The 7,500-nt window shown below is 38.5% G+C and overlaps 1 long non-coding RNA gene across 1 annotated transcript in view; it reads right to left on the bottom strand.

Moving 5' to 3' along the window:
- Positions 1 to 1,597: 1,597 nt before the first annotated feature.
- The window catches only part of LOC118762006, a 9,467-nt gene continuing 3,564 nt past the window's right edge, over positions 1,598 to 7,500 (bottom strand). The window contains exons 3-4 of the long non-coding RNA XR_004997789.1: positions 5,120 to 5,126; positions 1,598 to 1,625 (exon numbers count right to left, since the gene is read on the bottom strand). This is a non-coding gene — a long non-coding RNA (uncharacterized LOC118762006). The remainder of the gene's footprint in view (positions 1,626 to 5,119; positions 5,127 to 7,500) is intronic.

Raw genomic sequence — 7,500 nt, forward strand, 5'->3', positions numbered from 1 at the left:
TGGTTGTCAAGCGATGGAGGGGGACAAACACAGACACACAATTATACACACACACACACACACACACACACACACACACACAACACACACACACACACACACACACACACACACACATATATATATATATATATATATATATATATATATATATCCATATATACTGTTATGTCTGGGGAGAGTCATTCTCTTTTAGTGCCTTATAATTCTTATAATTTAACAAATTCACCGGTAAAGTTTCCATACATTTACTCATTTATTTATTTATTTATAGGAAAAATAAATAAGTAAATGAGTGGAAACTTTACCGGTGAGTGTGTTAAATTATAAGGCACAAAAAGAAAATGACTCTCCTCAGACACAACAGAATATACTCCAACACACGATCTCACATAAAGAATCTTGCAAACCAAATCCCAAAGCGATATATATACATATATATATATATAATATATATATATATATATATATATATATATATATATATATATATATATATACGACGGGCTTCTTTCAGTTTCCGTGTACCAAATCCACTCACAAGGTTTTGATCGGCCCGAGGCTATAGTAGAAAACACTTGTCCAAGGTGCCACGCAGTGAGACTGAACCCAGAACCAGGTGATTGGAAAGGAAGCTTCTTATCACACTGTTACTCCCACGGCCGGACATATCTACATATCCTCACTATCCTACCAACATATAAGACCGCCATGTTCGTTTCACCACACCGTGAAGCCTATTTTATTGTGCCTAGCCACTTCAGGCGCCCAATGTTCTAATGTGCGTAGATTCTAATACAACCTATGATTAATCTCCTTATTCCTCGGTGGAGTTAGAACACATAACATGAAGAGGGGTGAGATGCTGTATTTTATCCGGCGTGTTAACGATTCTAGAAGGTCGCCTCTGTAGTAGTAATAATAATAATAATAATAATAATAATAATAATAATAATAATAATAATAATAATAATAATAATAATGATAATAATGATAATGATTTCAAATTTTGGCAGACGAGCAGTAGTTTTATATTGACCCCTGTACTCAACTGATACTTATTTTATCGACCCCGAAAGGATGAAAATCTAAGTTGACATCGGTGGAATTTGAACTGAGAACGTAAATTCGGACGAAATACCGCTAATCATTTTGCCCGGCGTATTAACGATTCTGCCAGAATGTCGCTTTTAATAATAATAGTAATCCTTTCTATTATAGGCACAAGGCCTGAAATTTTGGAGGAGGGAACTAGTTTTCGAGAAGGTGACAGAGCAAAAAAATGGTACGAACATAAACCCGAAGGCATCATCGAAAATGATAATGCAAAGATCCTATGGGATTTTATGATTCAGTGCGACCATGAGAAAGAATATAGGAAACCAGGCATGGTGTTAATTAAGAAAGAAAGCAAACGATGCTGGATTATAGATATAGCATGCCCAGCTGACAACAATGTATGCGATAAGGAAGAAAGAAAAGTTGATAAATATGGTAGGTTAGCTTGGGAAGTTAAGCATTTGTGGTCACTAAAAATGGTGGTAGTAGGACTAATAATTGCCAGAGCCGTGGGAAGAGTTGCTTACCAACCACATGGTTCCGAGTTCAGTCCCACTGCGTGGTACCTAGGGTGCTTGGGCAAGTGTCTTCTACTCTAGCCTCAGGCCGACCAAAGCCTTGTGAGTGGATTTGGTAGATGGAAACTGAAAGAAGCCCGTCGTATATATGTATACATATATATGTGTGTGTGTATACATTTGTGTGTCCGTGTTTGTTCTCCCAACATCGCTTGACAACCGATGCTGGTGTGTTGCGTCCCCGTAACTTAGCGGTTCGGCAAAGGAGACCGATAGAATAAGTACTAGGCTCACAAAGAATAAGACTTGGAGTCGATTTGCTCGACTAAAGGCGGTGCTCCAGCATGGCTACAGTCAAATTACTGAAACAGGTAAAAGAGTAAAGAGTAAATAGGAGCTGTAATAATGGTGGAGCAGTTACAGAAATCATCACTGCTTGGACCCGCTTGAATGCTCCGGATGGTGCTCGGAAAATAAGGGGTGTTACTTTAGTCCTAAGGTAGTGAACTGCTGACACCGTAGTACATCTCCAGCATTAGAAGCTGTGCAAAGATAGTAATAATAATAATAATAATAATAATTCTTTCTACTTTAGGCACAAGGCTTGAAATTTTTGGGGAGGAGACCAGTCGATTTCATCGACCCCGAAAGGATGAAAGGCAAAGTCGACCTCGGCGGAATTTGAACTCAGAACGTAGCGGCAGACGAAATACATATTTCTTTACTACCCACAAGGGGCTAAACACACAGAGGACAGACAAACGGATTAAGTCGATTACATCGATCCCCAGTGCGTAACTGGTACTTAATTTAATCGACCCCGAAAGGGTGAAAGGCAAAGTCGTCCTTGGCGGAAATTGAACTGTATTGAGTGTAGCGACGGGCGAAATACGGCTAAACATTTCGTCCAGCTTTCTAAACGATTCTGCCAGCTCGCGACCCTAATGATAATAATAATAATAATGATAATAATAATAATAATAATAATAATAATAATAATAATAATAATAATAACAACAATAATAACAATAATAATAATGATGATGATGATGATGATGAAATAATTTTCTATATCATTGTTAGTCCGTTTTACAATCCAGCCGTTTCTATTACTTTCATACATTTATTATTATTTTTTTAATTCCTTTATTCCCTTGTACATATTCATTTTTTTTCTCTCCCTTTTTTCGGCCAATGTTCTTTTCTCCTAATGTCAAACTCTTCTGTTATTAATCTACCGTTGTGCATCTGTCAGTAAACACCTTCACTGTCGAATTTTTTTTCTTCCTCCCACTTTATTTTCTAATTCTAACTCATTTTGTCCTGGCTTTACATCTTTTGGTCTTTGTTCTCTCTTTATTCAATAGACAGTCTCTCTTTCTCTCTCACTTATCTCCCTCCTCCTCTATATTTCTCTTTTTATTTCTCTCTCTCTTTTAGTTCCAAGTGTCAGGTCTCTTAATAGAAAAAATGGCTGATTGACAACGAATGCTAAAGTAAAGTAGAGAAAATGGGTCATGGGTAAGAGGTGGGGGTTGAGGGTTTGTGTTAAAGTGCCACGGTGCTTGGCATGGACCCCTAGTTAATTAAAAATACTTATTAATATATGTCTGTTCCCTTCATATTGAAGAACGGGGTCCTACAAAATATATATTAAAAAATAAGAGAGAGAAGAGGGAGTGAGAGAAGGGAATCTGCCATCACTTCTGACCCCGAAATGTCTAGCATCTTTAACAAGACCATGAACAAGACAACCAACAACAACACAACAACAACAACACAACAACAACAACAACAACAGCAACCACAGCAACAACAAGATCTCACGGTGGCTGTAGTAAGAACAAGAACAACAACAACAACAACAGCAACAGCAGCAGCAACAATGTCAACAACATCTCTAATAATATTAGTTGAGATACCAAAAGATGACGACAGCGACGTAGACGACGACGAGAATGATGATGATGATGATGTTGACGACGGCGCGGCGGCGGCGGCGGTGGTGGTGGTGATGATGATGGTATTGGTGGTGGTGGTGATGATGGTGAAGAAGCAGAAATAAATTGTTGCTGCTGCGGCTGCTGGTGATGACGATTTGGCCGTAGCAGCGTTAATGATGATGACGGCGGCGCAGCGGCGATGGTGGCGGTGATGGTAGGTAATGCTGGTAGTTGTAGGAGTGGTGGTGAGAAGGCTGCTGCGGCAGATGTTGATGATGATGATGATGATGATGATGGTGATTTATGAGATATATGCATTCTTATGATTAATCCCTCTCAGAACCGCTGTCTCTCCCCTTTCACTCATTACTTATTTTCATTTTGTCTTTTCTTTTTTTTTTTTGTTCTTCCACCTGGGCTATTCAACATTTTCTCACCTTCCTTCAACATCATATTCGTCATCACACACTTCTGTCATCGTCATGACCCTAATCGTCATCATCATCATCATCATCATCGTCATCGTCATTGTGATCATCGTCATCATCACCATCATCATCATCATCGTCGTCGTCAGCATCATCATTAACGGTGTTATTCTCATCGTCGTCGATGGTGGTGACGATGAGGACGATGATGATGATCACAATGATGATGATGATGATGATGACGATGGTGATGTTAATGATGGTGATGACGATGGAGGCAATGATGATGTCAATGATGATGATGATGTTGGTGTTGATGACAACGATGACAACGACGACGATTATGATGATGACGACGATCACAGCGATGATGATGATATGGATGATGATGATGATGATGACAACAAATACAACGACGATGATAATGATGCTCCTCCACTTTCCTCATCATTATCGTCGTCCTGGTAGTAGTAGTAGTAGTAGTAGTAGTAGTAGTAGTAGTAGTAGTAGTAGTTGCGGTAGTACTTCATGTGCTAATAATACTTTCAAAGTTTGGCACAAGGCCAGCAATTATGTGGGGGAGGGGGTGCACTTCGATCGTATCGATATCAGTACTTAACTGCTACATTGTTTTATTGATCTTGAAAAGCGAAGCCGACTTCAGCATAATTTGAGCTCATTATGTAGAGAGCCGGAAGAAACGCCGAAAAACATTTTGTCCAGTGCGCTGACGATTCTGAAGCTCCAGAAACCTCGTCATCGCCGTCAATACCTCTCCGTTACCACCATAATGACCACCGCCACAAACATCCATTATCGTCATCATAATCATCATCATCATCATCATCATCATAATTGTCATCAACTTAATCACCATCGTCATTATCACTATCACGTTGTAATTTATTATATTACTAAGATTCTGATTTAATAATACAGCGCAAGCCATCCTCCTCCTCCTCCTCCTCCTCCTCATCATCATCATCATTATTATCATTATCATTATTATTATTATTATTATTATTATTATTATTATTATTATTATTATTATTATTATTATTACTATTGTCGTAGTTGTTGCTATTGTTGCTACTGTTATTATTTTGTTGAATGGAACACGATGTATCCTGATTATTGAAACACGAGAACTCCATTAATAACACATTTTAACTACAACACTATCTGAAAAATATCTGTTTTGCTGCCGATCTTGTGAAAGAGCGCAAAAATCATGGTCACATACAAACACACAAACACGCTATTACGAATTACATTCTAGCTCATCCTATCCTAAACTTAATCCCCCACTCACTGATCAATTTTCTAATATGTTATTTACCATTTAAATTTTGAGATCCGCCACGAGCCAACTCCGGAAACAATACGTGGTGCCTAAAAATTGTGTGAGTGACGCAATAACTAAATGTCCTGTGAATTAGATATATCATGTACATTGTTTTGTCTTGGTATAAAAGATGGGCTACTGCAAATGCCCTGATGCAGTACCAGGCAGTGGCTCTCATGGCTTCTGATCCTAACTGATTGGAAGTGTTATCATGTACATTGTTTTGTCTTGGTATAAAAGGTGGGCTACAGCAAATATTCTGCTCAATACCACAGATTTGCTTGTCAGTTGTTTGACCGTAACCAGTTGACCATGTTCCTTAGTGGCTGACGAAATGTGCATCTCTGATCACGAGCAGAAGTAGTGGGGGAGCATCATACCTATGTGTTTAGAGGAATTCTTGGGGTTTGAATAATTCACCTTGGGAAACATGGGTGTTTCGTTCAACATCCTTATACAACCCTTATTCAGGGACCTTTTGAGCGTGATGGGTTACTCGACCAGAAGAAAATTCTAACTGGGCCCCACCTGCAAGGTCATGCGCTGTTTATCTTGATATGAGATCCCCATGTCGCGCACACATGGTTGTGATGCATGTGCCTAGTGTACCCTTATCAGACGGGTAGTCATGATGGGTATACTGGGCTTCGTATATTTTACCCCAGTGTCATTTTGATGGCATGCACTGCTCTCTCACTCAATAATAATAATAATAATAATAATAATAATAATAATATATACTTGCCATTACATTTTTAATCAACCAAATATGAACCATTTTGATGCACAATGCGTCTCCATCTTCCCTTTAACTTGAAAATACTCTCTTCCCAGAATTGAGGTGGTTTCAGGGCAAAGAATTGATCAAGGTATATTTTTACGTCATCCAAGGAATTGAAATTTTTACCATTAAGACTATCCTGCAGAGACCTGAATAAGCGGAAATCCGAAGGAGCAATATCTAGTGAAGGAGGGTGGGGTAATACATCCCAGCCGAGCTGCAGCAATTTTTCCCAAAGCATCAAGTGCCGAAAAGGAACTTTCTTATCTCCCATTTTAAAGGGTTACAGAATTAACACAGATTATAGGAACATAAATCTCCTTCCATGAAAAGATAGCTTAAACTGTGCTCTAAATGGAGGTGTAGTCACCTATTTTATGGACTCAACCATGTTCTAAAATAAATCGAAATGTAAGCTACTATAAATCGGCACGAATTTTCCGAACAACCCAATATATTGCATGATAATGCATTAAAAAGAACATATGGCTGTACAATACCCAGCATTTCATAGATTTATTCAAAGAGCATATCCAGCTGATCGAACAATCGAATCGCCGAAATCAGTGGAGGTGTTGTTCTCTTTGATGATGACTTTCTTACCGTTTTTATCGCCGATGCATTTGCCTTTGTTGGCAGTAAGATCAGTGTTAAAGGCGCTTTGTTTTACAGTAACCCGAGTCAGCCATCTTCGAGCAAAACTTTAACCAAAGGCGTCCCAACCTTGACCACTCCTATAGTTATTTTTTAAAATCTTTTATTTTTTCATGAACTACAGGGACCCATCTTCTTCTCCGATGCATTCTTTATTGAAAATTTGGCTGCTATCTTTTGCATTTCGAACGACCGTGTAATGTCTATCCATTTAATTTGACTCTTACTGTCATTGTTGTTGCGACTACTACTACCACCACCACCACCACCACCACCACCACACCACCACCACCACCACCACTACTACTACTACTATACTACTACTACTACTACTACTACTACTACTACTACTACTACCTCTGTAGCTTCTGTTGTTAATAAAGCAGCAAAATATTGCCAGAAAAAGACGAGATGTGCTTTGTATTGTCTGTCCGAGACATTCGTCTGTTTGGGTATTGTTGTGTTCGTATGTAAAGGACTTTTTAACAAATAGAAGTATTCTAAGGATTGTCCCACATATTGCAGCAATTTTGATGATAAGTGTCCAGTGTTCTAGTATAAAGAAAAAAAGATAGATTGATAAATGGAGGGATAGATTGATAGATAGATAGATAGATAGAGATAGATAGATAGATAGATAGATAGATAGATAGATAGATAGATAGATAGATAGATAGAGTGATAGATTGGTAGATAGAATAACGGAAAGGGATTAGGTGAAAAGAGAATGGAGATGGTGGGAGAGGAATGTTTAATGTTTAGTAGAACAGAG

The sequence above is a fragment of the Octopus sinensis genome, unplaced genomic scaffold, assembly GCF_006345805.1.
Source record: "Octopus sinensis unplaced genomic scaffold, ASM634580v1 Contig19162, whole genome shotgun sequence".
NCBI classification, from domain to species: Eukaryota; Metazoa; Mollusca; class Cephalopoda; order Octopoda; family Octopodidae; genus Octopus; species Octopus sinensis.